The sequence below is a fragment of the Rattus norvegicus genome, chromosome 2 (assembly GCF_036323735.1).
Source record: "Rattus norvegicus strain BN/NHsdMcwi chromosome 2, GRCr8, whole genome shotgun sequence".
Classification (NCBI taxonomy): domain Eukaryota; kingdom Metazoa; phylum Chordata; class Mammalia; order Rodentia; family Muridae; genus Rattus; species Rattus norvegicus.
In genome coordinates this window covers 170,574,850-170,602,520 of record NC_086020.1, presented here as the reverse complement: position 1 = coordinate 170,602,520, position 27,671 = coordinate 170,574,850, and the positions used below count along the sequence as shown (strand labels likewise).

At 42.6% G+C, this 27,671-nt stretch overlaps 1 long non-coding RNA gene across 14 annotated transcripts in view; it reads right to left on the bottom strand.

Annotated features, from left to right (window-relative positions):
• Positions 1-27,671, bottom strand: part of LOC102555909 (uncharacterized) — a 110,656-nt gene that overhangs the window by 48,224 nt on the left and 34,761 nt on the right. For 2 of the 14 annotated variants that reach the window (XR_010064335.1, XR_010064336.1), the window contains exons 4-8: positions 23,469-23,604; positions 23,087-23,215; positions 19,973-20,197; positions 14,067-14,234; positions 11,824-11,919 (exon numbers count right to left, since the gene is read on the bottom strand). This is a non-coding gene — a long non-coding RNA (uncharacterized LOC102555909). Of the gene's footprint in view, positions 1-1,980; positions 8,070-11,785; positions 11,920-14,066; positions 14,235-19,972; positions 20,198-23,086; positions 23,605-27,671 lie in introns of those variants that run through there. The other 12 variants (XR_005501028.2, XR_010064330.1, XR_010064329.1 and 9 more) reach the window with 12 other exon arrangements.

The following is a 27,671-nucleotide window of genomic DNA, read 5'->3' as shown; positions in this document are numbered from 1 at the left end:
TCGTGTCTACCTGGGACCCCACACTCACTCACATGCCTGTGTGTAGTCCATCTGTGAAAGCTGTGCCGCCATCTTCAAACTATGCTGAGTCCGGCTGTGTTTTGTCACTGTGTGATGATTAACACACACAGTATTGTCAAGGGAATGAGATCTGGGACAAACTAAAGGACATGCCTCTGAGTGCATCTGTGAGGGCAAGTCCAGGAAGGATTAAGTGAGGGACAAGACCCTTCCCTAGGGTGGGGTGCATCTTCCAACAACATATAAAATCTAAAGAGGCCTAAGGAAAAGAGAGATGCTTGCCTGCCTGTTGCTTGTGGTGACAGTGTCAGCCTTGTTATTGTGGTTTTTTGCATGTGTTGGATCCACCATTATCATCAGACTTCAGCGCAGGCTAACAGGCTGAAGACCAGCACACCTCTGGGAATGGTCCAGGCTTCCAGCACCAGGTTGGGACTGCTGAGACATTCAGTCTTGTGTACTGAGCAGCTGTGGCGTCCAAAGCCTCTCCCAGTGCACAGGTCATGGCTGGATTACCCAGACCCTATTAGTCACAAGCCATTCTAGTAACTAAATTCCCTCCATGAATATGTGTGTATGTTTAACTGTGCATGCATGTACATGCACGTGTACACATGCACGCGTGCACGCGCGTGCGCGCGCGTGCGCACACACACACACACACACACACACACACACACACACACAAAACCACTGACAGTTAAATTGTCCCGGTGACTGCACACGCACAACCAGCACTACTGTTTCTCTCATTTCAGCTGCCTTCACCTGTGGCTAGAATTGCTTCAGTGGTCTTCCTTCTTGTTCCAACGCCCCCACTACCCTCTATTCTTAGACTAGTGACTCTTTAAGCATTTAAGCAGAGGATGCCATTCCCTTCTTCAAAACCCTCCACATACCGCAGAAGACAAAGTCCTTCAAATGACCAGGCAGGCTCTGCCAAATCTGGGCTGCTATGCTGGCCTTTTGTAGCACCCAACGGCCTTCCTTCTGGAATGCTACTGCCTCAGGGCCTTCTCTCACTTTTCCTCTGACCACTTGGTCACAGTGCCCGCACTCACTGCAGGTCTTGTCTTGGTCAGCAAAGGCCCTGTCTCCTAGTGTCTAAAGCCTTCTAGGGCCTCAGCCCCTTTCCAGCCCACTCCATCTCCTACTTGATCTTGGCCTTACCTTCTACCTTATTTAAACCTGCCTCCCCAAACAGAGTCCCACTGTCACAGACAAGCCTAAGGGCAGGGAACTAACTCCCTGACTGCTTATTGCTGTGCTGTTGATGATGAAGGCCCTTGGGGCGTTTCTATGAACGCACAATTCAAAACTCTACCATTTCTTGGCACCTGAGGGGCGGGGTGTATCCACACTGTATCTGCTGAGAGCTGAAACTGCAACATTCCAGGATGCAGTATGTGGGCTGACTAGTCAGCAAACACTAACTGAGTGGCTTGGCACTAAAGGCGGGAGAAGGAACAAAAGTTGCTTCTGTGATCGCAAGCTCAAAAATCTCACCCCGCCTAAAGATTTTATTTGATCTATGTAAGAGAAATTAAAATAACGTGTGTTAACATATAAATAATAATCTCTACAAAGGAATGATTTCTCTTTCCCCTCCTCTCCTCCCCTCTTCCCACCTCTTTATGTTCTGGAATTGGCTATGTGTACCAGGATGAGCTCCAACTCAGTTATCTGTCTGCCTCTGCCCCTCAAGTGCTACCATTAATGGTGTGTGCCACCACGCCAGCCAAGAAAGAGACTCTTCTCTGCCCCCTAGGCCTGAGAGAAAGTAGCAGTACAGTTCACATGTACCCCAGTTTATTTTCCTCAGCCTCCCCTCCCCCCACTAATCGCTAACCTTTATCACTTACCTAAGTTTGGTATTTACCACTTCTACAGTGATTTTTCCTCAAAATTTATCTAAAACACAATAGCATTTTGGGCATTTAAATGATACCAGATTGAAGATTTTTCTTTTTTGCTTGCTTCACACACCTTATCTGCGTTCAGATAAATATTGAACAATTCCTTTTCATTGCTGTATAACAAGCCGCTCATTTGTTTATTATTTTATTGCTAGTTTCCAGTTTTCCTTGATTTGACAAGATTGTTCAACAGAACTTTCTGGAATAATGTATATGACTATATTTGTACTTCAATAGGTCCATATTCACAAGACAGAGGTGGCTACTGAGAACTTGTGATGGACCTAGGAGACTAAAGGCTTGTAATTATAATTTATCTACTCTTAATTGATATAGTAAAAAGATCAATGAATGGAAAAGTACAGTGCTGTCTTCAGATGTGCTTGGGATTTATCGTGGGAATACCTGTCAGCTGCTATATTCTTGTGGGAACTTTTCTGGAATAAGTACCCCACAACAGTGAGAGCAGAAGAGAGGAGACGGCACCAGTGGACCGAGGCCAGGACAGCTCGGGAAAGGCTTCAAAGTTGGGTCCAGTTTGCACTCTGGTTTTATAATCTAAAACCACAAGGTCAGGAGAGCAAGCAGGCAAGATTTTACAGGCACATGTCAGTCAGCAGGTTGATAAGGGAACGACCTATTGTCTCAGCTATTTCTCCAGGTCACTCTGTTCCAGGAAGCAGTGAAGTCATGCTTGGCAGACAGGCAGTGCAAACAGCTTTAAGTAAAGCATTGAATACATAGATAGATCAGTATCTAATAGTTGGTCTCTTCTGCCTTATTCTATTCATTCTTATAAAAATCATATTGTGTCACATCATTTATTATCTTGAATCCATAAATAACTGCTTTTGCACACATTTAAGACATTACTGTGCTGTCCTTTCTTGATGTGAGATAGGAGTATAAGAAGCTCATTTTAGTAGTTATTTCATGGTGTCAGTGACCACAAATGTGCCACTTAAAAGACATAAGGAACTTACTTGTGAATGCAGGCTGGTAGAAGGGTATGATGTAGGTAATTCAGAAGCTGTCAGGGTGTACTGTTAGTGATGAAGACAGTTTAATACTTTTATTATTCATGTGTATGGATATTTTTCATTCATGCATGTTTATGTACCATGTGAATGCCTGGTACATGACAAAGGCATAGTAACCCTTGGGTCTAGAGTCACAGACAGTTGTGAATGTCATGTGGTTGCTGGGATTGAACTCACATCCTCTGGAAGAGCAGTCAGTTCTCTTAACTGCTGAACCATCTTTCCAATCCCAGGGCAAATTCTTAACAAGGTTCTCAGAAAACAAATCTAATCTCTTTTCTAGTAGCTGAATTTCAGAAAAAAAAATAGCATATGAGACGAGCTAGTAAAAATACTTAGTATCTATGTCAACCACGGCTATTCTGTATTCTTAAGTAACTATACATGTGACTGTCACCTAGTTAATGCTCTGCTACCTGTATAAATTTTATTTTATTTGTGTGCATGAGTGTTTTGCCTACATGTATGTCTGTGTAACATATGTGTGCTTGTTTCCTGGAGAGGTCAAAAGAGGGCATCAGATTCCTGGAACTAGGGTTATGTTTGGGTGTGAGCCAACATGTAGGTGTTGGGAACTGAACCTGGCTACTCTTCAAGAACTGTCTGTATTCTTAAACCTTAATCACCAACCCATCCATCAAGCTCTGCAGCCCCTCTGTTAGACCTTTTAAAGTCAAGGAAGGTATAGCGAAATTCCCTTTGGAATGAGACTTCAATTTTAGGACATATAGTATACCTATACTCTAGTATAGTATACTCTACTGTAAGTAGCTATGTACTAAAGTAGCTCGCTCCTCAATGTGTGGCACTGGTCCTGGTGAGACCTCTGATATGTTGGACATAACCAGCAGCAAGGCCATCGGCTCTTCTGATGTGAGCATGTGCATGCTACTGACAAGGGGCTTGTGCTCTACAAGGTGACCTCCACTGACTTCCAAGGTTTCTAAGTGTCCAGATCAAGTCACACTCCCATTGGAAGTGGAAGATGGACAATATTTTCAGGCGCATCTGTTTTTATATCTATAGGTCCATTTATCCTAGGCTGAAACTTTGCTAGCTGTGGTTATGGCTGTTAATCCTCATAGCTGTTGTCACAATCCATGCCTTACTTATGCCCTAATTCTGTGTATCACCACTCTGCAAGGTGTAGTAGTGCCCCTACTTCTCTGGGTAAACCCAGACTAGCATTCCTGCTGGCTTGAATGCAGGTGTGACCTGGGTACAGGTGTATGCCTGCCATTTTCTTAAGGTGCACTTAAATGATCCTAGTTCCTTCCCCTCACACCAAGGATGCATATCATATCTTCACTTCCTCGTGGGCCTCCTTAAATCCCATGTATATCTGAAAAGTGTCACCCGGGTGTTCAGACCTGACAACTAAAACGCCGTGAAATATGGGTCTGACTTTGTATGACAGATGGAGATGGAGGTCAGTGGGCCAAGTCCATTCCTATTGACGGTGAAATAGAACAATCTGTATACTCATTTGGCTGCCTCAACGACAAAATTCTCTACCAGTCAGTGGCTCACAGTAACTGGTCTCCTTCTCACAACCATGGTTGCCTAGGGTTGGGCAGCTCTGCTCAATGGTGAAGAGGTGATGGGGCAGAAAGTGCCTTTGACTTCCAGGCAGACCTTGAGTCACAGTGCTGGAATCTCATGAAGGCATGGTGAAAGCTGCTGTGTGAGTGGCTACACCTGTTGTTTTTCTAGAGGGGACATGTGTCAGGGAGCTCAGCTTAAACACAAGATCGCATCTTCCATATCAAGGGCTACCACAAGGGAAAAGGCACTATGTCTGCCCAGCCTCTGCTGGAATGGTGCTCAAAGGAACAGTTTTTCTTTTCTCTAGCCCAAACACAGCATATATCTAAAAAAAATAAATATCAAGAATAATGGAGTAACTAGTCCTTTCGCCCTTGTATACCAGTACATATTTTCCTCTTAAATGGCACATTAATTCTGCCCTCGTGCTCCAGGTCCTGTGTGGTTTGAAGCATGGCCTCTGAGGTTCCCAGGAGTATACAGACAGAGGGAGGGTCACCTTCAGCTGCTTCCATGTTTCTTCAGAGCTGTCAGACCCAGAGCTCCATGATCATTTTCTAAAAGTACACTGAACTTAAACTATTTCTTTCCCTTAAATGCTTCAACCTAATACATCCATCAATATAAATATCCATTAGAAGGAGACTGTTCAGACAAAAAAGCCATGAGCTGCTTTTGAAATCTAAGGTGAGGGTGGACATATTACCTGTTGCATATTATTTCAATTTAACAGTACACCGTGATAAAACATATTCACTTAGGAGTATACATGCATCTACAACCATTCAGTTAACTGCAAGGGGTCAGGCGCAAAAGAACAGGTACTACAATTCCCTTAATGTAAAGTTCAAAAGGCAGGTAAAACTAAATGTGTGACAAAACAATAAATAAAAGTTAAAAGTCAGGACACTGGATGACTCTTAGGAAAAGGTAAGTGAGATGCTTCTGAGGACCAGACACCACTCTATCTCTCAGTTTTATGGTAAGGTATGGATGTTGTTTTGTAATAAATCATCAGGCTGTATATGTCTCTATATTTTACTCTAAAATGTTTGAAAAAGTGTAAGGATCCGAAGATACTGGGTCTCATTAACCTATATGTAGGTTGAACACAATGCAGATTGGGAAATTTAACTTGTGATTTCAAAACATATGTTTGTAAAGCAAGAGTGACCTAATCCCAAGTGGTCAGCTCCCAAACCCTTTACACACAAGCAACACTGAACAGAAGCAGCAGGTTGAATTTACCTATTTCAGCACACACACACACACACACACACACACACACACACACACACACACACACACAAGACAAAGAGACCATGATTTTGAGAAGTAGTAACTTGGAGTACATTTTTAAATTTCCTTTATAATAATAAAAACATATTAAATCCAATGTAAGAAACTAGAAAATTTTGAAATGGTCCATTTTGTGCTGCTCAGGTAGTGATGGGTGTGGGGCCGTCAATTGGAGTGTGGGCAGCCTATGGGGAGGTCCCACTAACACTGACTCTCTCTCTCCCAGAAGCCATGAACTGTCAGTAGCTTTTTGAAAAAGATTCTCTCACATACTAATATGAAGAAATTGAGTATGTCTCTCATAGGCCTCAGGGAAACCAGGAATAACAAGGATGTGAGTGATAAGCTTGTAGCATTTTTGTAGTTGCTCATGTCTGTATCTGGATTGTGTTTAGAAGTCTTTTATCAAATATTCAAAGGCCTCTGTTTCCCTGTGTTTCTTAACATTTGGAAAGCACAATCTCCAAGCAACACCTGGTGGCTAAGGGCCTGCCTCCAAATCTCCAATGGCAAGAAGCACAGGTAACACAGGAGTCCCCTGTATAAGTAATGGTGGCACAGGTTAGGGCTGGAAACGTAGTTCAGTGGTAGAGCACTTGTGTAGCATGGGTGAGGAAGCCCTAGGTCCTCCTTTCAGCACTGTGAAAGAGAAGGGAACATCAATGGCACAGTTTAAACCACTACTTTTGTCTTGCAATCTATAAGCAAAGAAAGGCCATCGTTTGGACCAGCTGAGACAGAATGGAAAAAGCACGAGGACGCCATTTATAGAGATGGGTCAGTTTAAGGATGTGTCTACCCTGCTAGCATCCATAGCCTATCCTAGTCTATGAATCAGAGCAGACGCTCATTGCGAGGGGTGTTTTAATATGCTCATTTATTGAGAGGGTCAATGTTGCACGCACTGACTGTAGTAGGTTTTATAACACACAGAAGAAAAGTCAGGTAACCTCAAATAACCAGGTAAACAGTGCAGTCATACAGATCACCCTAAAAGGCAAGCTACTGCAGGTTGCCTGCTACTGTGTGATTCGACTACACCTTGGTGCATGAGCCAGACTCGCCACACCCTGATAAACACACAGATGACAATGCTCCTTACAGACAGCTCTTGTGTGGCCCTGGCCTTTGAGAATGCATGTTCCTCAGACCTGACTGAATTCTCAGAGGTCTGGGAGAGCAAGCTGGAAATGCATTTCTAGGGAGATGACAGATGAAGCAGACATCATCAGTCACTGATTCTCAAGACACAAAGAGCCTTTGATTCCAGGCCTGCCCTGGGGGATGTATTTGTTAGTTCTTCAACCTTGCTTGCCTCTGACTACTTAGGTAGAGTTCATTTTCTCGTGACTGCCAGATACCTGACTACCACCATCAGCAAGCAGAGACAGAGCTTCCTGAGAGGGCTTGCCCCAAAGCAGTACAGCAGTGGGAGCAGGTTAGGGTTTTTGCACACTAAGTGGGATGACAAAGCCATTCTTGCCCCCACCCTGTTGCTGGGTATTTATGAGTGCACACGTATGTGGGCATAGATGTGTGAGGGCCAAAAGTCAGTCTCGGGTTCTTTTCCTCCATCCATGCTGAGTATTTTCAGGACAGGGTGTCTCACTAGCTAGGAGTTCACTGAAAAGGTTAGGCTGGCTGACCAGCTGGCCCCAAGAATCTGTCTGTCCATCCCCCACCCCCCACCCCCATGCAGGGCTGTTATTACCAGCATATACCACCAGGTCAAGCTTTAAAAGAAAAGTTACTCCTGAGGACAGAACTCAGGGCCTCGATGTTTGCAAGGCAGATGATTTACACAGTGAGTTATCTCTACAACACACAAAACAATATTCGTGAAGTTCAAAAACAGAACTTCTAGGTTGGCTGTACAAAAGTTATTGATTAGTGTTGGAATTATAAGTTCAGACTTATGAAACATTTTGTTTCTATTTCACAGATTAAAAACAAACTAAAACAAAATAAAAACATTTCTTTGGTTAACATCCACATCATAGGGAACATGTTGAATCTCTTTATAAAAAAATGGATGTATTTATTTTTGTTACGTGTAAGTGTTTTGTCTGCATGCATACAAGTCACTGCATGTTGCTGGTGCCTGCAGAGCCCAGAGGTGGACACTGGATCCTTCCCCAGGACTGGCAAGGTCCACGTGAGTGCTGGGAACCTAACCTGAGTCCTGTGCTGGAGCAGAAAGTCGTTTTCACAACTGAGCCATCCCTCCAGCCTTCACGTCTTTGAAAAACTAAAACAAAACAAAATCCAGATACCACATTTACACTGGTGACATGGGTCGCAACATGTTTAGCAAGATGCATAAAATGTCCATGTTCACTTGGATGACTTGTGGTTTCTTTAAAAGCAGTCATGTATTCTTCCTTCAAGGTATAGAACCGAGGGGGAAATGTGCCCACTACGTTGGCAGGAGGAACTGATGTGGGGACTGGGCATGCTAACGCTGGGTGTGCCATATGTGAGTTAGCTGGGGTAGAGTATATTATTCAGTGACTAATCTGATATTCATGGAGAAAACTGATGAGCCTTCAGTCCTGCTTGGTCAAGGCGAATGCAAAGGTTCACAAACCAATGATAGGCCTAGCATAATGGAATGCTAAGAGTTTGCATGAATTAAAAGGTGTGATCTTATCCAACCAGGGGAGACCTCACCTTCCAATAAAGAGCAGAAGGGTACACAAAATCACTATGGAATCACTATGGAAAATAGTCCCATGTGGATATTTTCATTACACAGAAGGATGGAAGTCTGCCATTGTTCCGGAGCCAGGGTTCCAACAACTCTACTCTGATCTGTCATGGTCTTCTGTCATCAGCTCTGCCTCCGGCACTCTCTTTTCTAATTTCCACAATGTGGATGTTGCCACAGAATTCCTTTGCTGTGACAGGTGTCTGTGGTTATTACTTGGAGTGAGGGAAGCATTGTTTCCCGTGGACCCTTCATTTCTTCCATTGCAATCACTTTCCTCAGTGGGAACAAGTTGGTCTTTGCTGTGATTTCCTAAACATCCAGTGTCAATGTTTCTACTGTTAACCTTTCTTTAGTGTCACTTGCAACTGATTTGAATGGACTTACTGTCTATTTGCTACAGTCTCCTCTTTATTGTATGGTTGTAGCTGTCAATGACTCATTTTTGTAAAATATCACGTGAGTATCACTGGGAGTCAAGCAAAACGGCTTTCTATGTGCGTACATGACCATGTTCGTGCGTGCATGCGTGTGTGCATGTATGTGAAGTGAATATTAATTATGAAGTTGCACTCACTTAATATGCCATAGTTAATTAGAGCTGGAATTCTGTGCTTGGAAGTCTAGTGTTCAAATGATTGCAGTAACCGAAATTCATGCTATTTTGCTCTGTGTGAGGGGAAGACTGCCTGTAACTGCAAGACAGAGGAGCTTGAAGCAGTTGGTCACACTGCACATAATCATGTGACTCTATGGACAGACTTCAAGTCACTAGGTTGGGGGATAAGTACCCATGGGTTTTGGCCTTGTTTGGTTTGCACATGTATATGGTGAATTTACTCCAGGATTGTTTTATAATCCAGGGTTGTCTGAATTTCTGTTCATTTCTGACACTTGATGGATTTTGGCTCACAGCATCAGAGGGTTCAGTCCATGTTTGCTGAGCTGCACTAATTCTGATGTGTGGCAAGGCAGCACACCATGGTGAAAGGAGTGTGTGTTAGGTCAATACAGAGAGCGAGGTATAAAGGAGACATGGACTCCAAATGTCCGTTTATAGTATGTTCCTGGTGATGTACCTTCCCCTTTCTTAGTGCCACCACACCTGAGGACACTGAAGGACTGGCAACTAAGCCTTTAACATGTAGGCCTCTGAGGGCTGTATCTAAATCCTGGCAAGTTCATACGCTATTACAGTGTATGATTACCTATGAACCTTTGGGGGAACAAAAGCCAGTTCTAAACATCCTCGGGTCACAAAGCCCATCTGTAGCTCATAGAATTAACATTCACTTACTCTATGACTGGCCCTTTGAAATCCTCTCCTTTTTGGGGGGTTTGCTCCGTGGTGCAGGCGTTCTTTGTTATCACTGTACTTGTGTTTCTTATTCATACAGTGCACCTGCTTTCTACTGTGAAGATAACCTCTTTAGCTTTGAAAATTCTCTCTCTCCTCTTTCTCACCAGATTTTTTTCCTTTCCTAGTAGAGTAATCTCTCTGGCACTTTCTCCGTTACCTTTGCATGGTGTTATTCACCCGAACCTGAAGAATAAGCAGGCTCTCTTTTAATCTACACTGCTGTAGAGCACTGTAATAGTAATAGTAGGAAAATGAGATGTAGTAAAAATGAGTAGTAGTAAAAATGAGCACAGTCCTGGTGCCAGTGTCCTGGTGCCAGTGTCTAGTGAGCCTATACACTGAAATGAAACAAATTGCCAGTATCTGAATTGTCATAAATGATGTCTCCATTTCCTCACTTCCTCACAAGCCCTCCCTCCCACTCTGGCTTCAGGCATTAAGCACAGTTTTGTTTTACTAGCAGCAGCTGCCAGATTCTGTTACTTGAGGTCAACTGATTAGTCAGCCCTTCATTAGTGATGATAAGAGAGAAGAAGGGTTTGCATTCCAGAAAATACCAAGCTACTTCAGTGTGCTCTGATGGTTTGCGTTTTAAGGTACTGGTAATATAACAAGACTTCTCCTTTATAATGCATAGACATTGTAGCATTGAGCACACACCCTTTTTAATATTCAGCCTGTGATATTCTTTACTCAAAACAAAACAAAACCCCAGAGCACAACTTTAACCCTCATTACTTCTAGAACACCAGTTTGCACTGGCCTTTTACCAAACAATTCTTTTACTCTTCTTTTCCTTGCTGTTTGCGGCATTATGTTGTTTGAAAGCTTCCTGAAAGCTGAAGTGTTTGTTTTACAATTCACCATTTGATTTTTGTAACTCTTCATCTTGTAGTTGCACCTGATGGCTCCATGTTATTGTAGGACATTCATCAGGGAAGGCTGCTCAGATATGGATTTAAGCCAATAGCTCCTGGTGACTACTCTGGGTATTCAGAATCCCAGCATACTTGGTAGCCTTTCTCAGAGTGAGTTTTTAAGCAAAGCAAAGCAAAACCAAGCAAAGCAAAGCAAAGCAAAACAAAACAAACAAAAACAAAAACAAAGCAAAACAAAACAAAAAACCAAAAACTAACCATGTCCTGTATTGACATACTTCAGTTAACGAGGACAGTCAGCTAGAAGCAGGACTATAAAGCCTCACAAGCAAGACTTTTAAAGAGACTTTCCCAGAAGTATGGACTTTGATTGCTCAGGCCATTGTTTCAGTTTTGACAGTGGTGCTGTCTACATGCTGAGTTTTACAGCCTAAATGGTAGTATCATCATGAAGTCAGAAGGTGTTGGGGCCTACTAAGGTCTGGGGCCTTGTTACAATGATATATATTCAGTTTCAAACATTCAGGAATGGGAACGGTTCATCAGGTAAAGGCGCAGGTCCAACACACAGTGACTGGAGCCCACATGACGGTGTACAGTGTGAGCAGCTGCTGTGAGCTGCAGCAGTTGTGGCTTCCCTGCTATGGTTGACTGTACTCTGGAACCGTGAGCCACATTAGCCCTTCCTTAGGTTGCTCTTATAAAGGTATTCCATCACAACAAGAAAAGGTTGGTTATCATTTGGATTCTAGGCCTTTACCTCTTGTCTACATCCTGGAAGACATGAAAAAGCAGCAGACATTATTGCTATTCTCCAGAATGAGCTAGTCCTGCGAACCAGACACTTTGTACACTGGTTACATTTATAGCATTTGGGGCATCAAAAAGTCAATATGTGAAACTATAAACAAGCTGAATTGGTTGGTTCATATACTTAACCTGTCATCTGGGAAGGCTGTGTGACATGGTGTTTTAGTTAGGGCTTCCATTGCTGTGAAGAGACACCATAACCAAGGCAATTTTTAAAAAGGACAACATTTAATTGGGGATGGCTTACAGGTTCTGAGGTTCAGTCCATTATCATCTTGGTGAGAGGCATGGCAGTGTCCAGGCAGGCATTAGGCAGGAGGAGCTGAGAGGTCTACATCTTGTTCTGAAGGCAAACAGGAAAAGACTTCAGGCGGCTAGGAGGAGGGTCTCAAAGCCCATCCCCACAGTGACACACTTCCTCCAGCAAGGCCACCCCTACTGTAATAAGGGCACACCTCCTAATAGTGCCACACCCTGGGCCAAGCATATTCAAACGACCACACATTGGCTATGGAGACTCTTGATAAAAACAGTTTTTGACAGGCCTTTCTATGGTATTAAAATACAAACCTCAGAATGGTTTTAAAATGCAGGTAGAGGAAAATTAAAGTTACTAGACTTAGTGAAGAGATGTTGCATATAATGGCTTATTGCCTCTGTGTCAGAAACCTTAATGTAATTGTGTCATATGGCTCAAAGTATCATATAGATAGTAAAATATATTTTTTCTGAAAAATTAAAGTTTTAAAGACTATAAAGCATTTAAAATGTATGATATTGTATACATACTAAAAGTCTATGTTATATTTATATTAACTGACATGATTACATTGTTTTCATTAAAACTACTATTTTCAATGGCAAATTGCTCAATTTTTTTGTTTTATTTCAATATTTCATTATTATTCAACTTCATTTTTCTGGTAGTTGACTTACACAATTCACATATCTTAACAGTATTGCTAAATGCCAGATGATTAAGAAAATTAGTTGTATTAGTTTAGCTTATATTCTACAGTCAACACTTAGAACACTAGAGGCTCCATGTGATCTAGCATGTGCCTAGACATGTACCACGTCTTTGTAGCAATTTTTCCTCAAGGCTTTGACTTGAGAAGGAGGGTCTATTTAAACACACCTCAAGATTCATTTGTGTTTTCTGCTTGGCTCAGAGCAACAATGAAAGTGTGCATGACCACTGGAGGTCGTTCATGGAGAAAGACAGGCTCCATATTCATTCTATTCTCCATCTTCCAGGAGGCCTTGGCAGTCTCACAGGTTTGCAAGTGTGCTATGTGTCGTTACTGGAGCTGAGACGTGATAATGCTCTTTGATGAACAAGAGGTAGAGCAGTGCACCATGTTTAGAAGCTTTATTTAAGACTTTGAGGAACACAAGCAGGCAGCTAAACCAGACAGATGACCACCTGTGTTTAAAGTAGAAGCAATGTCTAAAATGGGCTAAGGTTGGACAATGGAAGATTAATTGACAAAGCTTAATTCAAAGCTACGACCTAATACTCTGGAGTAAAAATGGTCAAAGGTACCGGCAGGTTGAAGTCCATTGGCTTTGTCAGCAAGGTTGGGCCCACGAAGGCAAAGCAATTATCAGATGAGTCTGTTATCAAGGTGTACTGAGGCATACTTGATGCATAAGTCCGGTTGGTAAGTAGGACCTGAGGTCGGCTCTCACATGTTAGGAGTCCTCAGATGTTATTTTGATAAGAGACCACATTTACCAGGGTCCTTTTCTGGATTTAGCAGTTCTAAGTCTCCCGTGTTCGTCAACCGTGATGTTTGCACATCAGCATTCCCACAGCCTTGTCTGTGGACACAGTCGGCAGGTGTAGGTTCGCGTTCCCGCCCCATTCCTCCTGTTGTTAGATGGAGGCAGTCCTCTTTGAGACCTCAGGAGGAACCCACCATGAGGCCAGGGGCTCTTATTCCCTTTTGGCCTTCTTTAGATAGCTCTGCCTTCACCCTCACCGTCTTGGGCAAAGAGCCAGGCCTATAAAGCCAAAAGGTTTATTGGGGTTTAGTAGAACACTGCCTATGAAAATTCTTAGAATCAGCACCACATTGGTCCAACTATGTAAAAATGACACATGAACGTTCGCAATGTTCATGCTGAGAATAGAACTACAGAGGTGGACTGAGAAGGATATGTCCACAACCAAGGGGAGGTACTGAGGAATATCCCCATTACCGTATCTATAATGCTTTTCTGATTATTGCAATCTGAGCTTAGGTTCCTAAATGTTCCTGAGGGCAAGTCAGAATCAGCAATCTGATTCTTCTCTGTTGTCTGGTTATAAAATGTCAGCTGAGTGATTCTTAACCCAAGAATCTGGAAATGACAGTGGGTGGTTTTGCTTATTATAATTCCTGGGGGAAAATATGTGAATTTCTCACAATACACAGGATAAAACCCTGAAGAAAATAAGAATTATCCTGGCTAATAGGGAGATGGCTCAATGGTAAGAGGACTCACTGTGTGAGCAGGTAGGGCTTGGTCCAGATCTTTAGAATTCCTGTGAAAAGTACATGTGGCCCCTTGTACTCATACCCCAGTGCTGGAGGGTGGGGAAGGTGGAGACAGAAACCAGTCTAGCTGAACAGCAGGGAGATCCAGGTTCAGTGAGGGACAGTTTTCTAAGGGCTTAAAGCAGAGAGCAATAGAGAATGATTACCAACATCTTCCTTGCAGTGGAGCATCACATGTGTGTCTGCATACCACACACAGACATATGCGCATACAACACACATACACACCAAAGGAATCCTAGCCCCAGAGCTGACAGGACTGTGGTGATCTTTTGTTGGTTTCCAGAAGCAATCCTAATAACCATGCCAATTTTTTCTCCTCAGACCCACCCAGGAGTACTTGATGCTATGGTTCATTGTCTGCTTTTCTCAGACTCTTCAGAGAAGTCGACAAAAATTGTAATCTCGCATTTTTTTACATGATAATTCTGTACCTCTGCCTACACTACACTCCTTTCTCTCTCTTTAAAAAATAAATGTCTTTCTCTTTTCCAAGTGTTCCACTTCCCCACGTCTGTGTTCTCATTCCATGCCATCCTGTCCCCTGCATTTTTGTGCTGTCCTACCTTATCCTACCTCATACCACAAATTACAGTTTGGATCTTTCCAGATCTAAGAAACTATGTGTTAAAAGCCAGGCAGGCCCCAATGCCACTGTGAGATTGTGGAACCATAGGTAGGCACTGGAGATTGGGGAGACGTTAGGGAAGTTGAACTTAGATGTGTCCTTGAAAGGAATATTGGACCCTGAAGCTTCCTTCTTCTTCCCCTGTGCAACTCTGCAGGCGTGGGGTAAGCACCCTCCTGGACCTGTACTTCCAAGTAACATGCTGCCTTCACACAGGCACAAAGCAGCTGGGCCAGATCACTATGGATTTAATGGCCCCTTCCTCCTTTTGTGTTTGAGCACTTCAAAATTAAAGGGAATAGCACCTGAAATGCATGCCCCCGACAGTCTTTAGTTTGGAGCTGCTTCAGGTGGCACTGGCTCTATTTCCTAACCATAAATGATCTTCCAATTTCCTCAAAATCCAGATTGTACCTGCCATGTGTGGCTGTCACTCACTCTTAAGTTTCTTTGGAAGTCTCTGCAAATAAGCCCTTCACAAACCATCACTTAGATTACCCTTGCTTCAGCTTATCTCTTCATCTCCCACAGAAGACACATCAAGTAAATGTCTAACTTTTCCCAAACTCTAATTTAAGATTTCCTTTCTGTCTGCACATGTCCAGGACTGTGACTGCTCCATGTCTGGTTCCTTTCCCTCACATCCTCCATACACTGATATTAGACACTAGCCTCCTCCACCACTCCCAAGTTGACCACAGTGAGATCCAAGATATTTTGTTCTTATTCTCTCCCTCCCCGCCACCTCTCTCTTTTCTGAGGATTGATTCTGGACTTCTTTCATGTTATAAAGGTGTTCAACCACCAAGCACACCCAAAACCCTGACATACTTTTATAATGCTGTAGTGTGATGATTGTTTTTATATATGACTATCTCCATGTCAGGCCTGAGAACTCATAAGAGCAAAGACTGCTTTTCCCTTACTATTCGTATATAGCATCTAACACTGTGCTTTGAAGGTGTTCACTAGAGGTTGCTTAGGGTTGGAACTTAGTGGTAGAACTCTTGCTTTGCATGAGTAAGGCTCTGACTTCCATCTCTGGCACTGGAGAAAGAGTTGCACAGTGAACAAATGTGAGTGACCTGAGTCTATGTTAGACTAGCGGGTCTCAACCCATGGAGTGTGTCCTCTTTGGGGGTTGCATATAAGATATTTACATTATGATTTATAACAGTAGCAGAATTATAGTTCCAAAACAGCAACAATAAATTTATGGTGTGGATCCCACAGTATGAGGAATTGTATTAAAGGGTCACAGCATTAAAAAGGTTGAGAACCACTGTTGTAGACAATGCTTAGCACAGCTGGAGAGCTGAACAAGCTTCTTTACATTTGTTTGAAACAATATCCAAACACTGAAAGCCCAGGCTGGCCTTAAACCCTCAGCTATTCTATTGCAGTCTACTGAGTTCTAGGATTGCCAGGATATGCCATCATGCCCAGCTTTAAACTAGGTGCCCCCCCTTTTATAAGAGTGCCCTTTTCAGAAGCTACCATCTTCTGCAGTTTTTCACTTAATGTTTAGCACCATTTTCCTGTAACCCAAGTTGCAAAACTCCATTTTCCCGATCCTGTTTTGAGCACAAAGTCTGAGTCACCTAGTCTGGTAAGTCTCCTTCAGAGATTTAAAGTCATTTCCTTTAATTCATCTTAGCTTTCAGCATACTAATAGATGCTTCCACTTAGAACAACATTTCCCAGTCAGCCTTCCTGTAGTTCACCACTGTCTCATAAAAGATATTTATATGAAAAAGAAAAAACTACAAGATTTTCTACATGTTGTTGGACTTTTCCTGGCCAAGTCACAGGGCTCACAGACCTCAGCAGACTAAGCCCCAGCACCTGATTGTGGCTTACACTGTATTTCCACTGCAGACCAGCAGCAAGACCGCTCACCGCAGAGACTGAGTGGCTCAAGCTGATGCGTCTTGACAGATGATGGAGAAGGTTCAAAGCACTTGCCTTGGCCAGGAAGTTCCACATTTTCTGGGTTTGTACACGTGTCTCTCAAAGGGCCATGTGCTACAAGCTTGGCCCTTGACACATTATGCTACTGAGAGAAGGTAGGGCCTTTGCCAGGTGGAGTAAAATAGAGGAGGTTAGGCCATCAGGGTTATGTCTATTGTGAAAATATTGGTATGTGGTTTGTGTTCCTCCTCTCTTCATTCACAGCATCTCAAGTGAGTAGCTTGCTCTAACACACCCTTCCACAGTGATGTCTGACCAGCCACAGGCCCAAGGCAACCATGATCCAAAATCATCATTCCTTCCTTTAATTTGACTATCTTCAGCATTTTGTCATGGTGGTAGAAAACTAACACACATGTCACTTCTGTTCGCTACACAGTGGTTACAGAATCATATGACAGCAACCCATCACCAAAGGCAGGGAATACATAGGTTCCCCGGACTGGAAATTCTTGGCCAACAATACCAGTAACTGCCCAACATAGTATCTATGTCCTTTAGGGTCTTTATGAGCTCACTTTTGAGTGAAGCTTCCAGTGTAATGGCTGATATTGTTAACTTGTTAGTATCTGGAGTCATTCAGAACACAAACCGGTAGGTGTTGCTGCGAGCGATGTTCTTTATTAGACTAGCTGAGGCGGGAGGAGCAGCACCCTTCCATGGTGGGTGTAAAGCAGCCTGTGTCCATGCTTAGCCTGAGCTCTGTACATTCCTTCCTCGCATCTGGAACCCCCACTGCACTGAGCTGCACGGAAGCCTCTCCTTGAGCAAAGCAACTGGTCACACTTCCCTAATAACATTTAAAATCCCTTAGTAGCTCCATTTTAGTCAAACACATCCTGGAATATATTTGGACACTGGGGACAGCGGGCCATTTCAGTCTAGACTAGTTTTGGATCCATTAGTGTAGTATGGAAAACTGTGTCCTGTTAGTGAACCTTTATAAAAATAATCCCTCTTTATCACATTACATGTAGCATGACTGGGTGGCCATGACTAAAATCAGCTGCCTCATGGGAAAGAATATGCACATGAAAAGTAGGCAAAGGCCCAAGGCTATCAATCAATAAAGCAAGCAAGCAAGCAAGCAAGCAAGCAAGCAAGCAAGCAAGCAAGCAAGCAAGCAAGCAAGCAGACATCTGAGTTAAGGTTTTACTGCTGTAACAGACCCCATGACCAAGACAACTCTTATAAAGGACAACTTTTAGTTAGGGCCGGCTTACAGTTTCAGAGGTTCTGTCCATTATCATCATGGCAGTAAGGATGGCAGCATCTAGGCAGACTTGATGCCAGAGAAGGAGCTGAGAGTTCTGCATCTTGATCTGAAGGTAACTGAGATTGTCTCTTCTGCAGGCAGCCAGGAGGAGGATGGATCTCTTCCCCCCTGGGTGGGGCTTCAATGTCTACCCCCACAATGATGCACTTCCTCAACAAGGCCATACCTCTCAATAATGGCACTTCCTGGGCCAAGCATATTCTATGTGGGCTGAACCTTTTCAAACCACTACAGCAAGCAAGCAAGCAAACAAGCAAAAACAATTACCTACCATCCACCCCTCGCAGCCAAACTTATCCTTTTGGAACCACACTAACCAAGGGCTCTTAAGCAAATCTTACTTAGCCTACTGTCCTTCAGGGTATCCACTCTTTGCTTCTGAATGGGTTCTTTTTTATTTCTAACATGATGCCAAGAATCCTGAAAATGAGACCATGGAGTCCCAGAATGAATGAGAAGGAGGAACATAGCCACTGCATCATTCTTTCTGACAGGACACAGTATGGTTGGATGACATCCTTACAGCCACAGTGAATCACATCCTCAGTCAATCACAATAAACTTTATATTGCTTTGATCACATGTTTTGTCACATCAACGAGAAAAGAACAATTCGGTCAACTTTGGCCATTCCATCGTTTGCTCAAGGACAGTAAATATTGCTTCTGACTATAGTTGACGCTGTGATAGAACTGAGGACACAACTGTGAGCAGGCTCCAGGGAGGGAGGCAGATGCTGAGCAGTGAAGTCCATTGCAGGCTCAGGATCTCAGAGGGTAAGCACCAATCCCCACATCCCCAGCCCAGTCTGGTACATGTGCTTGCCTGCTAGCAAGAGAGGGGGCAAATGAGCCAGGAGGAAGGGAAGGGGGAGGGAGGGGAGGGGAGAGGAGGAGGAGGAGGAAGAGGAGGAGGAGGAGAGAAAGAGGGAACCAGATAAGGAGAGAGAAGGAAGGAGGAGGGAAGAAGGAAGAGAGTGAAAAGGTCAGAGAGAAAAAGAAAAATATGGGGAGTGGTGAGGGAGAGAGGTGGGGAGGGAAGAAAGAGGAAAAGGGGGCAGAAATATGTGAAGGGAGGGAAGGGGTGGAAGTGGGAGAGAGGGAGAGAGAGAGTGGGGAAGAGAGAGGGAGGGGGAAGAAAGACAGGAAGGAAGAGAAGGGGTAGAGGTGGAAGAAAGAGGGACTGAGATAGAGCGGGAGGGAGATAGTGAGGAATGGAGGGGCACACAGGAGCACACTAGAGCTACTGTCTTAAGAAACAAGCAAAGGACATCATTTTGCAGAGATGACAGTGGGCAGGTGTACCAGGGAGAAGTGAACAGGGGACAGGCACTGTCTGAGCTCTGGGGACAGAGGTCACTTGCAATTGCGGCTAACAGGTGAGCCCAAAGGAGGGAGCACCTGACAGAACATAGAGGAGTTTGTCTTTAAAGAACTTGAACTTTGCCCCTCCCCAAATACATGTCTCTGAATTCAGTATGTCCCTCTAGCAGTTTTCCCTTCCTCCCATGATCTGCCTTTTACAGTGGAAGTGTCATCTCTATCCCATACAAATAAACGTTTCTCTGTGAAAGTGTCCTTACTTCTGACATCCAGAAAAATATCAGTTTGTTTCTACACTTTACTGCTTACATAGCATCTTTCTTTCTTCCTTTTTTTTTTTTTTTTAAAGAATGTCTCTTGGTCTTGTATTAAAGTAGCATCTGCCTTGGGACACCATGGCTCCTTGAAGAGTCCTTGCTGGCTCCCTCTAGCTGTCTTGTCTTACCAGCATCATCATAGTCAGGTGCACAGATCACATCCCCATAGAGCTTTAGTAAACACTGAAATCTGTATGCAGCAATGAAGAGAATACCCTTTTTTGATAAAAACATTTTTGGTCAATGAGATTATTAAATGTACCTACATGGGGGCTAAGTTTTGTTTGGGGCACTTAACACGTTGACTCCAATGGAGTTGAGTATTTGAGGGTCATTTACCTTGATTGGACTCTGGTGTTCTATTGGTATGTTAATGAAGTAAAGCTACCAAGCCAGAAAGCTGGTTCTGGAGTGCAGTGGTTTGAATAATAAATGTCCCCCATAGTCTTGGGCTTTTCACTACTTGGTCCACCCAGCTGGTGGTGCTGTCTGGGTATGTTTTGGAGGTATAGCCTTGCTGGAGAACATATGTCACTGGGGTAAGCCTTGATATTTTAAACAAATCTGTAAATAAATAAGCAAACAAATAAAGCCATTAGTTGAAATTTAGGACTTTTAATTTTGTGGGAACTCTAGGTGTTATAATAAAATGTTTTTTCCTTATAGATTTACTTGCTAATTATATTTTTATGTAGCTAAAGATACAGTCAGGTGTTCATGCACAGGGATGCCCTTTATAAGTAGTTACGTCATTAAATAAATATATTTTAGGAACATTATTTTCCATGTGTCTAACTTTAGTATTCCCTTATTATTTAAATAAAATTCCCTTATTATTTAAATAAAATTCCCTTATTATTATTCAAATAAAAAAAACAAAGAAAACCCAGACCCCCCCTTTCCCAAGTAAGTTAATTAGCATCATAGAGTATTTTTTGAGGAGAAAATGATGGGGATCTGGATAAACCTCCAGAATAAGCCTGGAGGAATCTAGAATACGTCCCATAAAATACACTAAAGGGCGTGATTATTCGTTCTGAGAGGCTGTGCACATGGCAAAGCTGTGAAGAGCGACCCGTCAGAGCCGGACTGCAGCTCAGAAGTAGAGTGTGCCTGGTGTGCCAGGGCACGGTTTGATCATTAAGGTGGAGATTTGAACTTCCCAAAGCATTACTTTAGTAAAAGTGTCTGAGTCACACAATGGTAATCTACATCCACCGACCTAGAGAGCCAGGCCTTTCCCATACATCTCGGGCTGTCCAGTCAACTCTAATCACCTGGTCGACATTGTTCTCACCTCAAACAAAGCAAGTTTATTCTATTCAGCTGCGATTCTAGCTCTATTTTAGCGATATTCAATATTTGAATAAAATGAATTTCCCCTAAGATTGCCATTATCCCTTAAGTATTCGGCCTCAGAAGTCTGATCCTAGACAAATATAGATCCTCTCTAAAGATGGTTGCATAGTGTGGGAAGAACAGGATCCTGAAGTTTTTGCCACTCAAACTCAGACACTTCTTAGCTTAATTACTTAAAGCAGTATAATATGTCTATCCTGGGGGAGGGGTGTCCTTTCTGGTCCTCACCCTGCCTGCTTGTTACTTAGGATTCATTTGTAGGGTGGTCTGGATCAGAGCTTTTTCTACTGTCTGTTACTACACTAGTTACCTGGTATTGCTCTAGTTTGGTGTTCATGAGAGCCTGCTTTAATCAGCAGGGGTAACCAGCACTAGTGTCCTGAGGTGCTGAGTTTAAGTATTACTTCAGAACACAATCATTTTAAGATTGATGACCACTGTTAATATTTATAATCTTGGGTTGAAAATTAATAAATGCCAAGACTTTCTAGTTAATTATTTATACCCACAATATGGAACTGAATGCCGTGTGTGTGTGTGTGTGTGTGTGTGTGTGTGTGTGAGAGAGAGAGAGAGAGAGACAGACAGACAGACAGACAGACAGACAGAAGGATTTAACACCTCATCCCTGTAATCTGGTATGGGAAAACCACGAGCTTGTGGGTTTCGTTGCCTTATTTAGGAAAGGGCTGCTGTGCACTACCCAGGCGTGCGGGTAGCTGACGTGGCTCCTTGCCTGTCTTTTCTCCTTACTCATTGCTTGTCCTCGTGTTCATCATTTGCCAGCTATTGTTGCTCTCCGCATCCTTGGACTCAACTACAGAAACCTTCCAATAGCTTTTCTTTTATTCTTTCATTATTATCTTCCAACTCCTGCTCCTTTGGTTTTTTGCTTCTTGTTGAACCTGACCACTATCTATTTACTGACGTCTGAGGGTGCACTTGGGGCCTGGTGCACAGTAATTACGCTCTCTACTACTGAGATGCACCTTTCCTATGTCTGGCGAGGTACGCTCTGTTGTAGTATGAATTTAATCTTTGGGGTTGTGGTTTCTACTCTGATTTTGATCATTCAGTTCCCACACAACCTTTATACTTATAATAATCTTTTAATGCACTAGAGCTGGGCAGATATCTTACCCTCTATGCTGTTATGTCTACTTTCTTGCCAACAATCTCACAATTTGACTTGCCACGTTTCAGTCTAGATTGCTCTTACCTCCCTCCAATTGGCCAGCCTTCATTACCATGTTTTTAAAGATTTTTACCCCAAGGGGTCTTCTCTTCTCTCCATCTAGTTCACCTTCCTTAGACCCCAAGCCCAGTAACCAAAACTTCCACCTACCTCCTACCCAGCTATAGGCTTTTGGCATCTTTACCAATCAGGGCTAACTTGGAGGGCAAGGTTACATAAGTCCCTTGGGAATGTCACTTGGGTAGTGCAGACTCTCTTATCCCTGGGGGCAACCAGGCCTTGGGGGTCAGTATTTAGCATTACAATACATAGCAAAAGACCAAACCTCAACAGAGCTCTCTGCCTATAGTGGAATGTTGGTCTGTAGACATAACATGACCATTGTGCTATTTTGAAATTACAGCAGCTGGGGTTACCCACTGGAAACACTCATGCCTAGTAGCATTCGGTAGTCAAGGGGTGGGGGTGGAGGGTCAGATCCTCACTTCAGATGCTAGCAGCCCACCTCCAGCTGTGTTTAACCCTGTCCTAGCTGTACGTGGTCTTGAAGGGGTGCTAGAGCACATAGAAGGTAGGAGGGTAGAGGCTTTTTGTTTTGTTTTTTGTTTGTTTGTTTTTCTGTAATTTAGCTGACCAAGATATCCACATTGCAAGTAACTCCATTAAAGTCACTGATTCACCATGATGGACTTGGATGAGATAATGTAATTGGTCCTTTGATATTCTGTCTGGGTGAACAGGCATTTCTTGCCCATCTCACCAGGAAGGATCACAGGAACCTCCCATCTTCTATCCTGCTCACACTTCCTACCTTTTCCCCAGTCCATTCCTCCTATTTCCATCACTACTTCATCTTCCTGGAATTTTCTTCTTTCTGCCAGGTTTTTACAGTGGCTTACCTGGCTAAAGTGCTTAGCTGGAGGTCTTTGCTGGACAGCAAGCTTGGGAGATACATGTATCTTGGGAGTAGGTGAAGCTCACAGAGAAGACGAGTGCCTGCAGATTCTTGTTTATTTTATTTTGTGGCACTGGGGAGCAAACACAGGACCTTATATATGCTAGCATGTACTCAACCACTGAGCCACAGCCCTCCTCCACCTTTTAGCTTTTTACAAAATCATTCTTACTGCTGTCTTCCATTCATTCTTCTACCTGTGTGAACCTTCTTCCAGGGCAGAGGGGCAAAGTGAATGTAATAATCTTTACATATTTTAATTTGCAAAAAGGCCTATGTAGATTTTGCTGTGCAATTAACGTTTGCTTCTAGTACAGTATACTTACTAAGAAAAAAAGAAGGGTGTTTCTTCAGTGCCATGTGTAGTGCACTGTTCAAAGCAAACAGGAGACAACATGTACAGTAGAATGCAGATCATAGCGCATGCTACTTGAAAGCTCTATAGGGAGTTCAAATCAAGTCCTACAAAATCACAGAGAAATGGAACTTTTAGTGTGGAAGTGGACCGATTAGCACTAATAATTGAGAGGCAATATAAAGTTGAAACAGGAACTCAAGGGGAAATAATTGAGTCATTGATGTTTAATTGAAGTGTAAGTGTCTGAAAATCACTGAGGGAAAACCCCAGACTCAGAGAGTAGGCACGCAAAAACAAAGAGTGTTTATTCTGCAGAAACAACCAGCGGAGGTCAACCATTCTCCAAAATGGCAAAGCTGAAGGCGTATAGGCCTTCTTATAAGAAACCAAGTGGCGGACTCTAGGGGGTCACAGGTGGTCAGTGGTCTGCTTTCCTATGTCATGAACGTTTTAACCATGGGATGAGATGGGCTGCCCAGTACAGATGGCCCATTCTGAGATATTTCCCCATTTTTGTGGTCATCCCCAGGCTGTTCTTTGGGAGGGTTCCTTGTCCCTGGATTTTATGGTCTGTTCCTGAATCTGGTGCCTTTTGGCCTAGTTTCTGGGACTTATAGTCTGTTCCTGGATCTGGTACCTTAATGACCTCCTTTTCAAAATTAGGCCTGGTCCTTAAATGGAGGCAAATGGGGTTTATGTCATCCTTTCAAGAATAGAAGAATAACATGAGGCATGCGTAGGAATATATATATATATATATATGATTTTATTTGAAATATATATATATATATATATGATTTTATTTGAAACATGATCTTAGTATATATTCTAAATTAGCTTGGAAATCACTTTATAGCCCAGCCTGTTCTTACACTCAGGAACCTCCTTCCCTACATTTCCCATGTGTTGGATTATAGGTGTACCACATCACAGAGGTGGTATATATCATATTCATAGTATTTGAATATATTATCTGCTTTGTCAGACATTATGTTTATTTCTTGCTTGTTGAGGTTCTGGAGATGGAACTCCAAGGCTCACATGTAAGAACTCTATTCGTGAGCTCTAGCAGGAACTTACTTTACCCTTTGAAGCCCCAGAGTACGACACTGTTCCTGTTATCATTGCTCAGATACTTGTCTAGCACAGGAGGAAATGGAAGTAAGCGAGGGAGGTTCTGTAGTAACTGAGATTCACAAGCTCACATATCTTTGCATATAACTGCAGTCATGGGACTGGAGAGATAGCTCAGCAGGGAAGCGCACTTTCCACGATGCCTGTTGACTTGAATTCAAGCTCCTGAATTCATACAGTGGGAGGAGTGCAACAACTCAGTAGATTTTCAACCCCACAGCATGTTAGTTCTTGGGCATGCACGCGTGTGAGCACATACGCACCCCTCCCCTTCCACGCACCCCAGAGGGAAGTTTAAAACAGTCAAAATTCTAATTCCGACATTATGAAAATGTGCTTGGTCATACTCATGTGTTGGATTATAGGTGCACACCACACCACATAAAGGTGGTGTATAAAATATTCATTAGTATTTGAAAATATTATGTGCTTTGTCAGATATTATACTCATCAGCCTCATACTCATTTAGTTTTCTTATTAAGTCCATATTCCACTTGATTAAATGTATATAAGAGTCAGTTTATACTACTAGTCATCAGTTTACAAAAGAAATAGTAACATAAAGGTAGGATTCTCTTATTTAAAACTAATCTCTCATTAAAAAACATATTTAGAAATTGCTCCTAACTGTTACCTGTGTATGAATAATAATAAATATATTCAGTACTGTGTGCAAATTATATGATGGGCAAAGAAGTCACAGACCTTCATAGTGAGCTGTTTAAGAGGAAAAAGTAATTGTTCCTGATGTCAGGTAGTCTTATGGTTGATTTTTTTAAAATGCTGCACACATATGTCAAAAAAAAAAAAAGGGAAAAAAGTTGTTTCAAAGGCACAGATGATAGGGCAGTCTTCTGCCAGAGTTAAGGCTAGATCAAATGTTCATGCTCAGTAGATAAAGTATTTTCTAAGTGTCACATAAAATTGGTTGTGGCAGTGGATGCCTATGATCCAAACAATTGGCACCTAGAAATACTGATATCAGAAATCAGGGTCGTGAGCTAGCAGTATGGCTTAGCAAGATAAGGCACTTGCTGCCTAGCAAGCACAAGGCCCTGGGTTCAGTCCCCAGCTCCGGGGGGAAAAAAGATAAGACACTTGCTTTGTACTGAGGACTTGAGTGTTTTCTCTCCCACCCCCAGACACCTACTACTAATGAAAAAAAAAAGGCAAAAGTTCAAGGTCATCCTTTCAATTGAGAGATCAACCTGGGCTATGAGGGACATTACAAAAATAAAAGTAAGAAAGAAAGAAAAGACAGGAAGGAAGAAAGAAAGAATTTGGGGTGATATTAGGTAATTTAGGAGGTTTAAAAGGCTTATTCTCATTTGGATGTGGTCAGGAAGAAGGGGTGAGTCAATAATTGGGTGTCCCAAATAAGTCATACACAGATACTATAGCAAGAGGTGTAATTGGCAAAAAAAAAAAAAAAGTCAGAAATATAGCCACTAGCCTCAAAAGAGGGACATTAGGGTACATGCTCAATGATGGCAGTAATTGTGGTGTTGTCTCTTTTGTTGTGATACGGTCATAGAGTGGTCTTGACATAAGTAAATTAGGGTCAAGAGGGATAGCCAAGGGCTGGAGATAATGGCTCTCAGCAGTTAAAAACACTTGTTGCTCTTACAGAAAAATAAGTCAGTCTCCAGCACCCAAATTGGATCTTATGACTGCCTGTAATCCCATGTCCAGGGGATCTGACCCCTCTTCTGGCCTTTGAGGGCACTTGCACACACATGGTACATACTCTATACAGAAACATATACTCAAGGGCACACGTATAAACCTTAAAGAGAGAGGCATCTGGGGCCTGACTGAGAGTGCCAACCCTGTCTCCAGCGACTTCAAGGCGCTGATGTTTTCTCAGAGTTCGGGTGTCAGGAACCATCAATATTCACAGCTAACAAACATTCAAAAGGACATGCAACTACTCCTGTGGAATTCCTGACAAAAACCGCCACCTGAGGCTTTGCATGGATAAACATGAAACCCAGGCTGATGAGTGTCTGAAAAACCAAGTTCTGTATTGCTCTACGAGTCAATACCACAACAAAGGCAGAGGACATTAGCAAAATTTAACAATGGATGTCAAGGCACCATTTGGATTGTGTTTCCGGTAAAGGCCATTACTGCAACAATCAGGAAATTCTGAGGAAGCCTGAAGTTTACATGATTACACCACTGATAGTTCTCTGACTTTGATAATTAGAACCGTGATTATTTATAGTGCAGGGTTGAGGGCCAAGGGAACATCAAAGCTGCAACTCGCTAACAGGTCGGAAAAATGTGTGTGCACACGTAACCATAGATACAGGTGAAGGGTAAAGCAAGATCTGGAGAATTTGGATGAAGATGTGGGAATTCTTTGGACTTTTTTTTCCAAATATTTTAGAGATCTATGATACAAATTGAAGACTAAAAAGTGTCTTCCTTTCTCTACTGATTGGGTCCTTTCCATTTTAGGGTTAAACATCCTGAGTGAGTTCAGCTTTGGCATTCATTCCATGTGCTTTGTTTCTGAGTTAAATATTTAGGTGCTATACTGGCCAGAGAATCAGAAAAATGGTGTACCTAGGGATTCCCTATGGCCTCTTTCGGCAGTGTCTCAGAAGCAGACAATCCACAGCCACTATACTCTTAAGAAACAAAGAGGGCCATAGGAATTGAACACCCACACAACAAACACAATAGCAGATATCAGCATCTAGAATTATAGTCATCCCAAACCCAGATGTTAATACACCTGGGCCTTGTATAGAGTCACAGTCAATAACAGCCAGGACACTATATCTCTATTAGAGCAAAGCAATCCTACTACAGTAGACCTTGAGAAATGCAATTTGGCCAAAGCCCCAGACAGGTATTCCAAAATAGCTATAATAAATATGCTATAAGATTTTAAAGATAATATGGATAAATCTATTTATGAAACACAGAGAGTAGAATGAAATAAAAAATGTTCAAGACCTATCAGTGAAAAAAGAATCAATGAAGAAAACCAAAACTGATGGGAAATAGGAAATGAAAAATGTAGGA